Source organism: Rutidosis leptorrhynchoides, chromosome 11 (assembly GCF_046630445.1).
Source record: "Rutidosis leptorrhynchoides isolate AG116_Rl617_1_P2 chromosome 11, CSIRO_AGI_Rlap_v1, whole genome shotgun sequence".
Taxonomy (NCBI): Eukaryota; Viridiplantae; Streptophyta; class Magnoliopsida; order Asterales; family Asteraceae; genus Rutidosis; species Rutidosis leptorrhynchoides.
Genome location: NC_092343.1, coordinates 269,092,381 through 269,112,123, shown reverse-complemented (window position 1 = coordinate 269,112,123; position 19,743 = coordinate 269,092,381). Strand labels below are relative to the sequence as shown.

Here is a 19,743-nt window from a genome sequence, read left to right as displayed (position 1 = left end):
TCACTAGAACATAGTTTAGTTAATTCTAAACTTGTTCGCAAACAAAAGTTAATCCTTATAACTTGACTTTTAAAATCAACTAAACACATGTTCTATATCTATATGATATGCTAACTTAATGATTTAAAACCTGGAAACACGATGACCACCATAAAATCAGATATACGCCGTCGTAGTGAAACTGGGGGCTGTTTTGGTTTGGATAATTAAAAAATATGATAAAATTTAATTTAAAAGTTGTTCTTCTGGAAAATGATTTTTCATATGAACATGAAACTATATTCAAAAATCAAGGTTAAACTCAAAGTGGAAGTATGTTTTCTAAAATGGTCATCTAGACGTCGTTCTTTCGACTGAAATGACTACCTTTACAAAAATGACTTGTAACTTATATTTCCGACTATAAACCTATACTCTTTATGTTTAGATTCATAAAATAGAGGTCAATATGAAACCATAGCAATTTGATTTACTCAAAACGGATTTAAAATGAAGAAGTTATGGGTAAAACAAGATTGGATATTTTTGATCTTTTTAGCTACGGGAAATGTTTAACAAATCTATACAAATCATATCCTAGCTAACTTATATTGTATTATACATGTATTCTAATATATTATGTAATCTTGGGATACCATAGACACGTATGCAAATGTTTTGACATATCATATCGACCCATGTATATATATTATTTGGAACAACCATAGACACTCTATATGTAGTAATGTTGGAGTTATCTATACAGGGTTGAGATTGATTCCAAAAATATATATACTTTGAGTTGTGATCTAGCCTGAGACGTGTATACATTGGGTCGTGGATTGATTCAAGATAATATATATCGATTTATTTTTGTACATCTAACTGTGGACAACTAGTTGTAGGTTACTAACGAGGACAGCTGACTTAATACACTCAAATCTTTAAAACATAATAAAAATGGTTGTAATTATATTTTGATCATACTTTGATATATATGTACATATTTGTATAGGTTCGTGAATCGATCCGTGGCCAAGTCTTATTTCTGAGGAAGGAAATATTTGTGAAAGTGAGTTATAGTCCCACTTTTAAAATCAAATATTTTTGGGATGAGAATACATGCAAGTTTTATAAATAATTTACAAAATAGACACAAGTACGTGAAACTACATTCTATGGTTGAATTATCGAAATCGAATATGCCCCTTTTTATTAAGTCTGGTAATCTAAGAATTAGGGAACGGACACCCTAATTGACACGAATCCTAAAGATAGATCTATTGGGCCTAACAAACCCCATCCAAAGTACCGGATGCTTTAGTACTTTGAAATTTATATCATATCCGAAGGGTGTCCCGGATGATGGGGATATTCTTATATATGCATCTTGTTAATGTCGGTTACCAGGTGTTCACCATATGAATGATTTTTATCTCTATGTATGGGATGTGTATTGAAATATGAAATCTTGTGGTCTATTGTTACGATTTGATATATATAGGTTAAACCTATAACTCACCAACATTTTTGTTGACGTTTAAAGCATGTTTATTCTCAGGTGAATACTAAGAGCTTCCGCTGTTGCATACTAAAATAAGGACAAGATTTGGAGTCCATGTTTGTATGATATTGTGTAAAAACTGCATTCAAGAAACATATGTCGATGTAATATATTTCTATTGTAAACTATTATGTAATGGTCGTGTGTAAACAGTATATTTTAGATTATCATTATTTGATAATCTACGTAATGCTTTTGAAACCTTTATTGATAAAATAAAGGTTATGGTTGTTTTAAAAATGAATGCAGTCTTTGAAAAACGTCTCATATAGAGGTCAAAACCTCGCAACTAAATCAATTAATATGGAACGTTTATAATCAATATGAACGGGACATTTCACTCATGACAACTAACACTATCCACTTCCACCGGAGGCTACGTTACTATTTGTCTTATGTCCAGTCGGCATGAAAGTCTCACACTATTGTGATGTGACTTTGATTTTGCTCTCGATTTTGACTTAGACTTCACTTTTGATTTCGAATTCTTCAATTTATTCTTCCTGACCATGTGAATCTTTCAAGCCATACTTTTAAGATGGAGGAATTTTGATGACGTATGCCAGTTCTTGGCCCTTTTCCAGATGGAATCTGTCGAACTACTAGGATAAGCTGCATTCGAATTAATTTGACGAATTTTTATTTGTTAGGGTTTTCAATTTGTGTTCTTGATTTCTCTTTCATTACTTTAAAGCCGATAGGTTGATCTGGCATGGAAATAGGGATTTCCTTGCCCTTAGATGGATCATTGTGTTTTTTATTAGGACTGTTATTAAGCTCACATTCAATGCCTCCTTCATCCATTAAAACACCTGATGTTTTGGGCCCACTCTTCTTAAAAAGCCCTGTCCTTTTTCAAGCCCAACTTCCCCATTAAAAGTATTGCCATAGTTATTATCTAGTGTGGATTCGTTAACTAGTCCATTAATGCCTTTTCCATCATGAAGCCCATCTGCAAGCCCATTAGGATTAGGGTTATCTGTACCCTCATCCGGGCCTACCATATTTTCCCAAAAAAATGAAAATAGGTTTTGTGTAGATTAGGGATGGGCAAAAATCCCAAAAAAACGAAATCAAATCGGTATCATACCAAAAATTGGTCCCTACTAGAGATTCGGTTTCGGTATCGGTTCTTAATTTAGGGTAAATTCGGTTTCGGTACAATCGGGATCAGTACCGGTTCAGTACAGGGAAACCGATTTTAAATTCCATTTTTTTTACCAGTAAAGTAGCAACTTTTATTATATTCTGTCATATAAAATTTATATATACTACATAGATGTCTACATATCTATAGTTAATATTAAAATCATATAATGATGATGTCATTTTTAGGCTAATTCCTTTGTTAAGAAAAAATCAAAAAGAAAAAGGAAAAAAATCTAAGCATGGTGGGTGATGTTATTAATCTAGATAATATTGAATTAAAATTAAATCTTATTAATTAGTTATTATTATTATTAAATCTTATTAATAATTATTTTAATTATTAAAATTAAATAAATTTTAATTATTTTAATTAATTATTTTGAATTAAGTACGAGAAGGTATAAAAGCTAGGCAGAAGGAAACTAATTCTAAATTTATATTTTAATTTACACTTTTAAAATAAAATAACAACCAATATTATCTCTTATGACTGGATGTGGATTGTTTAACATGCATTATATGTGTTTGATGAAATGTTCAGCTGACGAGTTTCTTAGTCGGACTCTGTGGTTCCACGGGTCATTAAACTAAACAACTTTAGCATTTCGTTCACTTTATACCTAAAACATATCATTAAACTATTTCGTTTAAACAAACTCGTAATTTCCCGGATCATTTCACTAGTATACTTTAAATATGCACACCATATGTTAAACTTATACCTTAGATGTCCAAGATGACTGCATAGATACTCTGAAAATGCAACACGGACTAATTAATCAATATCCAATATGACACTTTTTGAAACGACCCGTTCATATCACTATAAACGCAGTACGTTATTCATTGGTCCCATAGCGAGGTATTTGACCTCTATATGATACATTTAGAAAATATTGCTTTCGTTTCATAAAAAGCACACCATTATTATACATAATGCATGTTTTAAACAAGTGGGCGATTATTTAAGAAAAAATCCCCATAATACATCGGTTTCCAAATACTACACACGTGGCATAAAAGTCGAATATAATACATGACAAATGTTTTATTGAATGCAACACTTCATTTAAATAAAAACATGAGACCCCATGCACAGCTTGCTCAGATAATGCAACAGCGGAAGACTTTCTTAAGGACCTGAGAATAAACATGCTTAAACATTCAACACAAATGTTGGTGAGATATATAGGTTTAGTATCGATATAAATATAGACCACAAGATTTCATAATTATAAATATATGTACACTCGCAAGTGTATAAAAGTATTCTATAAGTTGTTGAGCGCTTCGGTAACCATACTTAACCATTAATGTGGCATATTCCCTTTATTATGAAATCTCCCTACACTGTACCAAGTGTAGTAAAAACGAAGTACTATGCAACCGTTTACGATACTAGAGCGACTAGCCCGGTTGGGGTTGTCAAACCCGATAGATCTATCAATAAGATTCGCGCTTACATGTTCTTACAACATGTAAATATTAGTTACCAAGCTATTAGGGAAGATATGCAAGGTGGTACAACTCAACGTAGAATATATTTTAAGTACTTGTGTCCATGGCGTAAAACATAAAATGCATGTATTCTCATCCCAAAATATTTTTAGAGTTTAAAAATGGGACTATATACTCACGGTAGTAAAAGTATATTAAAAATAAGTTTTCAACTTATTAAAAATATGGTCGTCGTCCTTGGATTCACGAACCTATAACAATAATAATGATTCAGATAATAATACAACATATGAAAAAATAAGTTCATATAATACTTATATAATAATTTTTAACATTTTATGATAGTAGTCCAAAATAGTTCGAAAAGTCCAACAGTCCATTAATCGGTATATATATATAATCTTAGAATTACCCCACAGCGTATTGTGTACGTATTGTCTTGCATCAATCCAGAGACGTATTGTATATGTATTGTCTTAGAATTAACTAAGACGTATTGTGTACGTATTGTCTTAAGATTTATCAAAACGTATTGTGCACGTATTGTCATGGAACGTACCAAGATTATTATATATATACAATCTCGGAATTAACCATGATTATAATATTTTGTTATACTACTAATAAAATGTCCAAATATACATAGGATATAGGAAAAGTTAAAAAGGATATGGTTAATATAGGTTTTATAATATAAATTTCATCTATACAACGTTAATTTTAGCAGATTTTGTTTTGCTCGCCAAATATTCATTACAACTCCGTTTAAAGTGAATCAAATTGCTATGGATTCCTTAAGAAGTCAGTTTTAAAAAACCAATTCGAAAAGTTCATCCCAAGTAGTAATTTTTAGAGCTTTACCCTCTTTTTGTGTCGGTGGACAGATTTGGAAAAATCCCGGCATCCACCCAATATATGATTTTTGATAAAATACTTCCACTTTGTCTAAAATCATGAAAAAAATACTGGAAGTCTTATTTACATATATTAACATATTTCCAAATTCTTAGCCTTGAACTCAAAGTCTAAGATACGTTTTTAATTCCCAACCCAAAACAGTCCGCTTTTTACTGAATGGATATTAAAGGATATATGTTAAGTTTCAAGGTGTTTTTCATATGTACAAGTTATAAGTTCTTATATTAACTTAATATAACATCATAATACATAAAAATAAGTGTTATTAAAGTTAATTTAGAAAGATTATATTAGTTTTTCAAACAAGTTTAGAATCAACTAAACTATGTTCTAGTTTATAAACTCTTATATAGATAGCTATAAACATATTAATTGAACAAGAGTTGAAGTAGAGTTTTTACCTCAAGTTTAGAATGTAAAGTTGCTGGAAAGAAATAGTAGAACAAAACTTGAGAGAATTCTTGCAAGTGTGTGTGAAAATTGGAAGTAAAATTTGGAAAATGAATGTGTAAAAATGAGTTAGAAATGGTGCTTATTTATAGGCTTGAAAATTTGGCTTTTAGTGAAAATATCTAAGATAAGTTAAAATGTATTAAGTCATGGATGACATATTAAATTGATTAGGTCATGGATGACATATTACACAAATAATTGCAGATTTCTATTGGTATATACCAATAGTAAATACTTTTAGAAGCTGTGTATAATACGGGTAAAAATACCGTATGAATGCGAGTAGAATTCTTGAGAAAATTGAACGAAAATACGAGTATAGCTATCTTTTATATGTATTGGTATATTATAAAGTGTATTAAATACTTGTAAGGATGTATTTACACTCGTAATACATTATATGTAAATACATTTTAACATAAGTTAATTACGTCGTTTAAATAGTAACATATATATTGTTCAAAAACTCTTTAAATTAGTAGTATGAAAATATATATACAATACTTTGTTAATATACTTAATGAGATATTTAATTATCATATTTTCAAGTTAAATATATATAAATCCATATATATACACAATAATTAAACAATTAAATAATTAAATCATGTTATGACGTTCGTGAATCTTCGGAATAAAAGGGTGAACAAAAGCTTGTGTAAAACTCTTTCCGGAGGTTCAAGATTTATTAAAAATTCATTTCTTATCAAGTCGGAATTATATAAAGATTAAGTTTAAATTTGGTCGAAAATTTCCGGGTCGTCACACTTTTGCTCCTGATTCCATACAAATTGGATTTTCGATAAGTCTGCAATTACATTTAAATGTGTCAGTAGTTTAGGATACAAGTTCCTAAAGAACAACTACATATAAAATGAGTACTGATGTTATACGAAATAGTTATATTTTTACTACGAAATACTATTAAATACGATACAATTTTACACAAGTTATTTATTTATTTATAGAGTGGATATACCTAAACCTTGCTACAATACTATAGGCAGTGTACCTAATCGTACAGCAGTGTAGTTTTTAGTAAGTCCGGTTCGTTCCGCAGGGAGCTAGCCAAGTTTAACGCTATATTTTTTAAAACTATATATATATATATATATATATATATATATATATATATATATATATATATATATATATATATATATATATATATATATATATATATATATATATATATATATATATATATATATATATATATAAAAGTAGTATTATTATTATAAAAGGGAGTTTTTACCGTTTAATGACCGGTTTGTCGATTTTATGTCTTAAGTCGTAATTAAAACCTAATGTAAAATATTAAATATACAAATGACTTAATTTAAAGCGTAAAGTAAATGACGATAATTAAAATGCGATAAATTAAAAGTGCGATAATTAAAATGACGATAAATTAAAAGTGCGATAATTAAAATGGAGGTAAATAAAAGTACGATGAGATATAAATTAAAGGAATTATGCTTATTTAAACTTCCGTAATCATGATGTTCGACGTATTGATTTTAGTTTATTACCATGGGTTAATTGTCCTTTGTCCTGGATTATTCAATATGTCCATACGGTTTTTGTCCATAACAGTCCATCAGTCATAAATATAAAGTGCGAGTGTCCTCGTCAAATTATCCTTATACCCGAAGTCAAATATTCCAACTAATTGGGGACTTAAACTGTAATAAGGTTTTAATACATTGTTAACGATTACACCAAATTATCGACTGTGTGCAATCCAAGGTTTTAATACTTTATTATCAATTACACCAAGTGTCCTTGTATGTAATCCACCCCTGTTTTAATGAGTCCATTGACTATTAATCCATCCCCGTGTCCGGTCAAATGAACGATTATTAGTACTTATAAATATCCCGCCCATCGTGTCTGATCGAGTGTATGTGGTTATTTATAGATACGTCAAATTGTAAATCTCTATATTAAATTAACAAATTCAGTTAAACAAATATAAAGCCCATTAATAGTCCATAGTCCAATTTCCACAAGTGTCGGTCTTTTGTTTAAACCCCAATTATGGTACAAAGCCCAATAACCCTGTCTTTAATATTTAGTCCAACATCATGATTACTTCGGCTTAAATAAGCATAATAATAACTTAGCTACAAGACATTAATTTAAAAAGGTTGAACATAACTTACAATGAGTATTAATCGCGTAGTGTTACACGGACAGAATTTCGACTTACAAACTTAAAACATTCGCCATTATAACCTTATTATTATTAACTTAATATTAAAATTATAATTATAAAATAAATATAAATATATATAATGAGAGAGTGATGATAATTGATGGATATCTCTGTGTACATCATTCGTCCAAAAAATGCTTCAATTTATAGATGTGGCCACACTGTTATAGCCATGCGATCACATGGAAATTGCTCTTTCAGGCCATGCGATTGCATGGCCAGCTAGATCAGACCACATTCACTTGTTTGCTACTTGTCATTTTAACGCCATTGCGTCGCGCGTTGATAGTTGGTTCATGTCCCGGTTCCGGATTTTCGAACGTCCTTTCATACGATTTAATATCTTGTACTTTGCATTTTGCGGCTCGTACTCTTGTAACTTTTAGACGTTTCTTATCAATAAATTGAACCACTTGAATTGTATTTTACACTTTTTAGCTTTTTGGTCGTTTGCGTCTTCAAATCGTCGAATCTATCTTTTGTCTTTACCTTTTATTATTTAAACGAATATCACTTGTAAATAGAACAATTGCAACTAAAAGCTTGTCTTCTTTGAAGGATAATACTATGAAATATATGTTCATTTTTAGCATTATCAAATATTCCTACACTTGAGCGTTACTTGTCCTCAAGCAATATAGAACTTGCATATAACTTTACTAGAATCACTTCTTTATTCTTCACACTTTGTACATCAGTGATTTTAATACGGCAGTATGAACAATGGTAGTAACGATATGGTTTACAGTCCCACATGACTATAAAAATTTAGATCCTTTAGGAAATTGGATCTTTATGAAAACATTTGATCTTTTGAAAATTCAATCTAGCTTTTACCCTAGATAAGTTTTCCGGAATAACCCTTCATCGGTGTTTGCAAAATGTTTTTGTGGGTTTAGTGGGTTTCAGATTTGAAAATTTTAGCTCAAAACTTATAGTTTTGTGTCACCCACTTGCTAACCTTGTATTAGGAAAGCAAAACGTCCAGTTTACTTGCTCCGTATATTACCTTTCAGTAAACTACCGTCCGGTTGTAAAGGAAAGCGTTGAACAAGCAACTGTTAAGGCAATGTCCCGTGACATGCTTTTGATTATGGTCTATATCGTGTCGGATGCAATTACTATACTTTGTAGGAGCAATAGTAAAGATCACCCTATATTTTTTTCAGTCTGGCACAAGGTCCTATCTCCGACCATGCTATGCAACCACCGTTCTTACGGTTGACACCCGATTTAGTTCAGGTAACCTAATGAGTTCCGGTGAATTCTTAGGATTTTACGTTCAATTGTAATGAATGCATTGAAAATAGGTTTTTCAAAAAACAAATCGGTTTGTAATTTGATCAAAATATTTTCTCGTTCAAGCTCGAGTTTAGATATCATTGAATTCCATGAGTTTGTATTTCTCAATCTTTAAGGTCAATCTCAAGGATTGAGTGATATCAGGCTTAAAAGCTGATTTTTGATCTTTAAGGAGATTATCCTTTCTGGGGATCTGATTCATTAGTCTTATAAGCTAATTTGCACGGTGACCACAATGTACGAGACATAATCTCTCATGGTTAGGATAAGTCTGACCACTTGGCGACCCTGTTTGATGCTGAGGTCCGTGGATTTCCAGCTGATTTTTGAGAAAACTTTTCAAGGTTTTTCGTAGACTCTACAACTGGTCTGGATGACAACTTCCTGACCTAAATCAAGAAGCGCGTGTCTTTTTCTCTCGAAAGACTTTACTTCCTTTTAAATTCTATTTATATATAATAAACTGGGTAAAACTGATTAATATCATTCAAAACAAAAGTATCTTTAATTATTTGTACAAAAATATGTGACATATGTTCTAAATAACTTGGTAAATTTTTCCCACACTTGGCTTTTATTTTTCTTTCTTTGCCTTTTTATTCTCCTCTATTCCACTTTAAATGAATTCAAGCGTTTTGGGTTGTTTCTCAATTTATGTCCTTTCCGAGGTAATAATAATTTCGGTGTTAACACCTAGTTTTATCGTTCATAAATATGTATAAACATGATTTTGAATTCATTTATTTGGAAAAAAAATTTTAAAATTTTTTAACTAGAATTGGGTAGTCAGTATATAAGACTATGGCTGTTCTTTATTATCAAAGAGCACCAGATTCTAATACAACTACTGTGTTACTAGTATTTTTAATGGTAACCAAGTGTTTAAATTAAAATTTTAAAACCCGAAAGAATTTAACCCCTTCCCACACTTAAGATCTTGCAATGCCCTCATTTGCAAGAAATCAGTAACAATTTAAATTATTGAGGGTGATTAGCGTAGAAAAATGATTAAATTTTACCAAAGTTTCCAAACATATTGTTGTTTGCTTTGAATGATAAATGGTGCACATCATTTGTTCATTCCGCCTGTTGTTACATCACACTTGTTTTTTGTTTTGTCGTCAAAATTAATAGCTTTTGCTGAACTTAATGCCAGTCTTTGAAAATGCGCTGTTTTACCCTGTTGTGTACATGAGATAAAATACATACAATACAAATATAAACATGCATTGTAATTTGAAATGGGACTTAATATCCCACTTTCAAATTATAAAAATGAAATATTAGTACAATATAATAAAAATATTAAACATTACATTAAAGTATCAATATGTTAAATGTTTAGCATAAATAGATAAAAATAATAAAAGAGAAGACATCACCAATGGAACACTATTGATTTGGATAGGGGTTCCAGTTCATATCATCGTTTGGGTTCCATGTTGGTGATAGGTGTTCTGGTATGCTTGATTGGGGTCGTACAGGTCAAAGGGTGGTCGCATGTCGGGCTGATGCGGTGGATAGTACGCAGGCCGAGTCAGGATGTAGTTATTTGGTACCTGATATGATAGCTGGCTCATGATTTGGTGCTAATGAACTTGCCAGCTATCGTGTTAGCGTCGCCTGGAAGTCTCATACTCATTCGCGGTTTGCCACTGGTCATACCGACGATGCCTATCCTCATTAGTCATTTCTACCTCATCTATACGCTGAAAAATGTCAGTAAAGCTATCCCTAATGACATCCCTGATGTCATCTGCTTCCTCCATCTCCTCATCCGAACCCCTCTCTACCTGCGGATGGCGGCCCTGATATGGTATTGCCTGATTGCGTCTCCTAGTCAATACCTTTGCACCTTGATAGACTTGCACACCTAAAGTCTCATCTTGTTCCCTACATACCATCATCGGACCCCCTTGATCCCTATCTACACCTAAATACTCTCCAATGAGAGTAACAAAAATACCTCCTCATATTATTCCCCCTTCCTATATACCTTTCACCATTTTGGACAGATAAAAACCAACACAGTAGGGGATATTAACAAAGCTTCTAGTGTTTTGAATGCACTTAAGGTAAAATAAATCGTGTAAGGTCATTTTCTCCCTGTTGTTACCTCTTTGTGTAATCGAGTTTACTAAGAATCTATGTATTATACGAAGCTCGACTTTATTAATATCTAAATAGGAGTGTCTTCCTCCCCGCGTAAACACATTAAAATTTGACATACGCCTCCAGATGGCGTTAGCGTCAAAATTTCTATCTACCCACTCACCATGACAAATCAAATTTGTACAATCAGGTGATAGTAATTCAGCGGGAGTGTAAATCTGTAAAGCCCTGGCCATGTCCAGCATGGACATCCTGCACATCTTACGGCCAAGTAAAAATCTAAGAAAACTCTTATCGTCTAACCTATCTACATCTTTATTAAAAGCTATAGTACTCATTAGCTCAACACACCACTCTTTATATACATGCCTACGAGTGGTAAATAAACGTTCCCAATCAGTAAAAGAAGAGATGTCATACCTTTGGATTAGATGCTGCCTAACTGGGTTAGCTAGGTGGACCCTTTCCAAAGGCTCCCAATCTATTACCCTGGGTACTTCTACATTTTTGGTCCAAAGCTTAAATTTGTTACTTTGGTACATCGGGTAATCTCTCCAACTTCTATCAATCCTTAAATTGGGATGCAACTATTCTTCATGAATTGTTGGGTGTTCTATTATATGGTGAACAGGAAATACAACGGAGGCAATAAAAAATTGTGGGTCTGATTCATAGTATGGTACGTGTTGATCATAATGTTGTTGTTGTTCTTGTTGTTGCTCCGGTTCGTGATATTGCATCTCTGGCTGTGGTTCCGGAGCAGGTTGCCTAGATGATGATGCACCGTCAGTATCTGTATTTCTCTGCAAAACACATTAAATACAAAATTTGTGCATCCAAATATGCATTAGTGTTAGCAAAATAACAAATTAAAATAATTACAATAACATGTTTAATCCATATTAAACTTATACTCATTTTCATATTTTTATCAATTCTACACTTTTTCAAATAAGCATATATGAAAATGTTTACAAAGTTCATAAGCATTCAACTCAAATAACATGTCAAAATAATCATTATTAGCAATTAAACAAGTTTCAAATGGCATTTATATCAAATTAATCAAATTCATGAATTTTAGACTTAAAAAGTCCACTTTAATTCTCAAAAATCATGTTTAGGATCAAAGTTTGGATCATTTAGCTACCTAAACATGTTACACTACTTAATTTAGCAATAATTCATGACAAAAATCGGCCATAACCTGTTTATATCAAAAAGGCCCAAATTGTTCAAGAACACAAACCCCAGATTTCTAAAAAATTTGAAGTTTTTGGCTTCAAATCATGTTAAATAGCATCAATCTAGGTTATACATGCATAATATACTAACAATTGAACTCTAATTACACTAGAAATTAACAAAATCAAATTATTGCAATTAATTAAAATTATCACAAAAAGTAGGAAATTTATGAGTTTAGGGGTTACCTTCCTGCTTCCCCATCTGAGAAAAGACATGTTTATAGCTAATTGTAGAATGAAATTTGGTTGAATTTGGTGAAAAAATAAAGATTTTAGAGAGTGTTTTGAGAGTATTTGCGTATATTTGTGTGTGTGTTGTGTGGAACAGAACCAGTCGACTGGAACTTTTAATTATGTCTAGATTTTCCTTGCCATGCAATCGCATGGCTTTACAGTGTAAACCCCATGCGATCGCATGGGGTCTGGTATTTTTTTTTATAAAAAATCTTTAACTTATAAAACAAATAACTAAATTAATTTTAAAATTTTGTTTCTTTTAAGAATGATGGCGTTTCGGATCGTTGTCCTAGTTCGTCTCTCGACAAAATTTTAAAATTTGTCACTTTAAAGCGTTGTTATAAAAGCAAAGATTTTTGGGTTTTTAAATGTTTTTGACATACTTTAAATCAAATAAGATTAAAAATAATGATAACAAAATTTCTCGTCCCTCCCTTGGGTAAAGCAATTTCGGTTCAACGACCTAGTCTTCAACTCAAGACGAATTTTAGAAATCATATTTTTAACTTAATGAAATAAAGTAAATTTTGTTTTTAAATTCACACCAAACTTAAATTTAAATTGCATAAAATTAAAACTTCATTTAAATATAATTAATATTTTTAATTTTACAAACTTATATTGAGAATATTAATTTTTAAAATATTTAAAAACTTAAATATATTGGTTTTAGAAATTTACAATAATAATTTAATATTTATATATTAATCTTAAAAATAAGGTAAAAATAAAAATCTTTTTGGTCTTTTATCTCACTTTAATCAATCAAATATTAACAAAAATATACGTCCTTCTTTTGGGTAAAGTAATTTCGGCTATTTTACCTAGTTTTACTCCTGATTAATTTCTGAAATACTTTGAATTGATTGATTAAAGATATTTATACCTTAAGAATAAACGATAAATTTTGCAGTGATGTAATAAATTTTTGTATGATATCAATAATTTCGGTTTCGCATACCTAATTTTATTGAATATCAATTTAATACTTTATAGCGAACGATTCAGCGTTTATTATCAAAAGGTTAAAAACAATAAAAATAAAATAAAAACTGTACATACTTACCTGTGAGAAAGAATTCTCAGAGACCTGCTTTAGCTGACTCATAGGAGAGTCGTGTGATTTGGTTTTCCATAGCTATATAAGCGTAACCTCGATTCTTCAATAACTTTTCTTCTAAACATATGAACGGTCCTTCTCTGCATAGAGTAACAAATTCGGTATTTGAATATGTTTGATTGTTCGAACATTTACCTTCGTGTGACCATTTTCTGCATTTATGACATCTTTCAAGTTGTCGTGCTCTTCTTTTTGTTGCGGATTTTGATTTTCCTTTACCAAAATGTGTCTTATGATGATCTTTCCTGAGTTCTTTCCTCACTTCGTCCATTTTTCCTCTTATGAATGATACCAGTTCACTTGGGAAGATGTTATTATTACGTTTAGTAATCATAGTGTGTAGTAGTAGACCATGGTTCAGATCAAAGGAATTCTTCATCTCGTAAAACCTAAAAGAAATAAAAATTCAGAATGGAGGGAGAAGACTAGTTCTCTAGGGTCTGCTAGGGAAAGACCATTCGGATTCCATTCTCGAGAACTACACGAAAATAGAAAATCTAACTCTAACAGAAATATATATTATCCTTAAAAAGACTTGATTCTTCCCACACTTAGTTAGATATAGTGTCGAAATTGTGATTAACTTCATCTTCAACTTCTATTGGATTATCTATGTAATGTTTAACTCTGTGACCATTTACTTTAAATTCAATCCCATTTGAATTTATTAATTCTGCTGTTCCGTATGGGAAAACTCTTTTGACTATGAATGGTCCAGACCATCTAGATTTCAATTTTCCAGGAAATAGCTTGAATCGTGAATTGAAAAGAAGAACTCTGTCTCCTTCTTTAAATTCTTTTGAACTTCTGATTTTTTTATCATGTCATTTCTTCGTTCTTTCTTTATAGATTAACGAATTTTCATATGCTTCATGTCTTAACTCTTCTAATTCGTTTAATTGACTTAATCGTAGACGTTCGGCTTCATGCAAATTAAGATTACATGTCTTCAAAGCCCAAAATGCTTTGTGCTCAATTTCTACTAGAAGGTGACATGCTTTCCATAAACGAGTCTAAAAGGAGTGGTACCAATTGGAGTTTTGTAGGCTGTTCGAAAAGCCCAGAGTGCATCCTCCAATTTTATGGACCATTCTTTCGGATTTGATCCTACGGTTTTCTCTAGAATACGTTTTAATGCTTGGTTGGTATTTTCAACTTGTCCACTTGTTTGTGGATGATAAGCGGTTGAGATTTTATGAGTTACTCCATATCTTTTGAGAACTTTCTCAAGTTGATTATTACAAAAATGAGTACCCCGATCACTTATTAAAGCTTTCGGTGTTCCGAACCTCGTAAAAAGACGTTTTAAGAAATTGACTACAACTCGTGCATCGTTAATCGGGAGAGCTTGTGCTTCTGCACATTTATATGCATAATCAATGGCAACGAGAATATAGAGATTATTATGAGATTTTGGAAATGGGCCCATAAAGTCAATACCCCAAACGTCAAATACTTCACATACTTGAATGACATTTTGTGGCATTTCATCACGTTGACTTATTTTTCCGGCCCTTTGACAAGCATCACAAGATTTACAAAGAAGGTGCGCGTCTTTGAAAATTGTAGGCCAATAGAATCCAGTGTCGTAAACTTTTCTTGCTGTGAGTTGAGGCCCATAATGCCCTCTTGTTGGTCCTGTGTGACAATGGTTTAAGATTTAACTAGCTTCATCCCCGAATACACATCAGCGGATTATTCCATCGGGACAACTTTTAAACAAATGTGGATCTTCCCAAAAATAGTGTTTAATATCACTAAAGAATTTCTTTCGTTTTTGGTACGACAACCCTTTTTCAAGGAATCCACATACTAAGTAGTTTGCATAGTCTGCAAACCATGGAATTTCATTATAATCGATCTTCAAGAGATATTCATCAGGAAAGTTATCTTGCACGGCCAATTCATTTAGAACTTCTAATTCGAGATTTTCAAGACGAGAAAGATGATCAGCTGCGTGATTTTCTGCTCCTTTTTTATCTCGGATTTCAATATCAAACTCTTGTAAGAGTAAGATCTAACGGATTAATCGTGGTTTGACATCTTGTTTTGAAAATAGGTATCTATGAGCAGAATGGTCGGTATAGACCACCGTTTTTTCTAGAACGAGATATGAACGAAATTTGTCAAAAGCAAAGAAAATAGCAAGGAGTTCTTTTTCAGTAGTTGTGTAATTTGTTTGTGCTCCTTGTAACGTCTTACTAGCGTAATAAATAGGTTGAAATCGTTTTTCAATCCTTTGACCTAAAACGGCTCTCATTGCAAAATCACTTGCATCGCACATAAGTTCAAATGGTAGATTCCAATTTGGAGTTATCATGATCGGCGCATTAGTGAGTTTTTCTTTAAGAATATTAAAAGATTTGATGCATTTATCCGAAAAGATGAATGGAGCATTCTTTTCTAGGAGTTTATTCATAGGAGTGGCAATTTTAGAAAAATCTTTTATGAAACGTCGGTAAAAATCGGCATGCCCTAGAAAACTCCTAACTCCTCTAACATTGGTGGGATGTGAAAGTTTAGCAATTACATCTACTTTAGCTCTATCCATTTCAATTCCTTCCTTTGAAATTTTATGACCAAGAACGATGCCTTCTTTAACCATGAAATGGCATTTCTCCCAATTAAGAACTAGATTTGATTGTTCGCATCTAATAAGCATTCGTTCAAGATTAACTAGACATGATTCAAAAGTATCACCAAAGACTGAGAAGTCATCCATGAATACTTCCATGCATTCTTCTATCATGTCGTGAAAAATCGCCATCATGCACCTTTGAAAGGTTGCAGGGGCGTTGCAAAGTCCAAATGGCATGCGTTTATAAGCAAAAGTACCATAAGGGCACGTGAACGTGATTTTTTCTTGGTCCTCGGGTGCGATTGGAATTTGAAAGTATCCGGAGAAACCGTCAAGAAAACAATAGTAACTATTCCCTGCTAATCTTTCCAACATTTGATCAATGAAAGGTAAGGGAAAGTGATCTTTTCTGGTGGCGTCATTTAATTTTATATAATCAATACAAACACGCCATCCTATTACAGTCCTAGTAGGAATAAGCTCATTTTTTTCATTTGTGATGACAGTCATGCCACCCTTCTTAGGTACGCATTGAACTGGGCTTACCCATGGACTATCAGAAATTGGATAAATTAAACCTGCATCTAGTAGTTTAATAATTTCTTTCTTAACAATATCTTGCATATTAGGATTTAGTCTTCGTTGGCGTTGCACATATGTTTTATGACCTTCTTCCATAAGGATTTTATGTGTGCAATACGAAGGACTTATACCTTTAATGTCATGAATCTTCCATGAAATAGCTGGTTTATGAGCTTTTAGCACAGAAATGAGTTGAGATTTTTTATTTTCTGTAAGAGAAGACGATATTATTACAGGTAATTCAGATTCACCATGTAAATAAGCGTATTCCAAATGGGTTGGAAGTGGCTTTACCTCTAATGTCAGTGGTTCTTCTATCGATGATTTGTATCGATATCTGTCTTCCTCTTTTAGCATTTGAAGTTCTTCTGTTGTTGGTTCATAATCATTAGTCATGAGTGTGGCTAACATTTCAGCTTCATCAATTGGTTTAGTTCCTTCTCCTAAAGAACATTCTCCTGTTCCTTGTAATTCTGAAAATTCTTCTAACAATTCTGCATGTGAATCTATAGTTTGAATGTAATAACATGTATCATCTGCAGATTGCGGTTGTTGCATGGCTCTATCAACAGAAAAGGTAACACTCTCGTCCTCTATACTTAGGGTCAGTTTCTTACCGAACACGTCTATTATTGCTTTAGCCGTGTTTAAGAATGGTCTTCCTAATATGAGAGGAACTCGAGAATCTTCTTCCATGTCCAGAATAACAAAATCTACTGGAAATACTAAAGTACCAACTTTAACTAGCATGTTCTCCATTATCCCTCTAGGATATTTTACTGATCGATCTGCTAGTTGTATGCTTATTCTTGTTGGTTTCAATTCTCCGAGGTTTAGTTTAGCGTATAGTGAATACGGCATTAAATTTATACTAGCACCTAAATCTGCCAATGCTTCTATTGAACTAAGACTACCCAGAAAACATGAAATTGTGAAACTTCCTGGATCTGAGAGTTTTTCTGGTAGTTTATTCAACAGCACTGCAGAACAATTAGCATTCATAGTAACAGCCGAGAGGTTTTTCATTTTCTTTCTATTTATGATTAGATCTTTCAAGAATTTAGCATATCTTGGCATTCCTGAAATCACATCAATGAAAGGAAGATTTACATTTATTTGTTTAAACATATCCAAGAATTTGAATTGCTCGACTTCAAGTCTTTCTTTTCTCATTTTACTTGGGTAAGGAAGTGGTGGTTGGTATGGTTTAACATAAGGTTTTGCCTTAACTGTGTTATCTTCATTAACCTTTTCAACTACCAGTTCTGTTTCCTTTTCTTGCTCAGATTGTGGTTCTTGTATAGTAGGAATAGAGTCATCAGAAATTTCAGGTATTTCAGGTGGTTTAAGTGTAATACCACTTCTTGTGGTAATGGCTTTAGCTGTTTCATTCCGGGGGTTAGCATTTGTATCGCTAGGTAGACTTCCCGGTTTTCTTTCACCTATCAACCTTGCTAGGTTACTTACTTCTTGTTCCAGATTTTGAATAGAAGCTTGTTGATTTCTAAATACTTGAGCATTTTGTTCATTGGTTTGTTTCTGAGATGTGAAAAATTGAGTTTGAGATTCAACTAGCTTCGACATCATATCTTCTAAATTTGGCTTTTTATCATCGGTTTGTAGTGGTTTAATTGGAAAAATAGGTCTTTGCTGATTGTAAGTATTGTTGGATACTTGTTGATTGCTATGACCTTGTTGATTGTTGTATGGAACATTTCGGTTATAATTCTGGTTTTGATTGTAGTTTGGTCTTGGCGGTTGATAATTATTCTGATAATTATTTCCAGGCCTTTGGTTCATGTATGAAACATTCTCTCTTTGTTCCATTGTTTGTTCAATACTGAGACAATCTTTTGTCAAATGTGGTCCTCCACACTGCTCACAACTAATTCGTATTGCGTGAATATCTTTAGTCATCTTTTCCATTCGTCTCTCGAAAGCATCTAACTTTGCGGAAATGGAATCAAAGTTATGACTAGAATCGGCTCTAGCCGCTTTAGATGATCTAACGATGTCTTTTTCTTGATGCCACTCATGTGAGTGGGATGCTGTATTATCAATAATTTTGTAAGCTTCAGTTGCGGTTTTCTTCATAATGGAACCACCAGCTGCTATATCGATGTCTTTTCGTGTAGTGATGTCACATCCTTGATAGAATATTTGTACTATTTTATAAGTGTCTAAACCATGTTGTGGACATCCTCTTAACAATTTTCCAAATCTTGTCCACGCCTCATATAGAGTTTCATTTGGCTTTTGTGTGAACATAACAATTTCTTCTTGAAGTCTCACAGCTTTAGATGCTGGAAAGAATTGTTTAAGAATTTTTTCAACTAAAACATCTCATGTATCAATCGCCCCTTCAGGTAACAATTCTAACCAATCTTTGGCTTCTCCCTTTAAAGTCCAGGGAAATAACATGAGATAGATCTGTTCATCCTCAACTTCTCTGATCTTAAATAGAGTACAAATCCTATTAAAGGTGCGAAGATGTTCATTTGAATCTTCCTCCGGCGCACCACTAAATTGGCATTGATTAGTTACCATGTGTAGGATTTTTCCTTTAATTTCATAATCTGGCGCATTAACGTCTGGTTGAGTAATGGCATGACCTTAGCCAGTGCGTTTAGCCCTCATTCGGTCTTCCATACTTAGAGGTTCCAGATTTTTCATGATTGAATTTGTTGAATCTGAATCACTAGATGATTCTGATTTAATGATTTCTTTTTCGACAATCTCTGGATGAGTGATTTGTGGTTCAGGAGGAATGATTAGTGGTTCAGGATCTCTGAATTGTCCCTGAATATCCTCCGGATTCTCAATTGT

At 32.4% G+C, this 19,743-nt stretch overlaps 1 non-coding gene across 1 annotated transcript; it reads left to right on the top strand.

The window, feature by feature from the left end:
- Positions 1-19,099: 19,099 nt before the first annotated feature.
- LOC139879208 (small nucleolar RNA R71) lies at positions 19,100-19,206 on the top strand. Its single transcript, XR_011770062.1, has one exon. It is a non-coding gene; the product is annotated as a small nucleolar RNA R71 (small nucleolar RNA).
- The last annotated feature ends 537 nt before the right edge of the window (positions 19,207-19,743 follow it).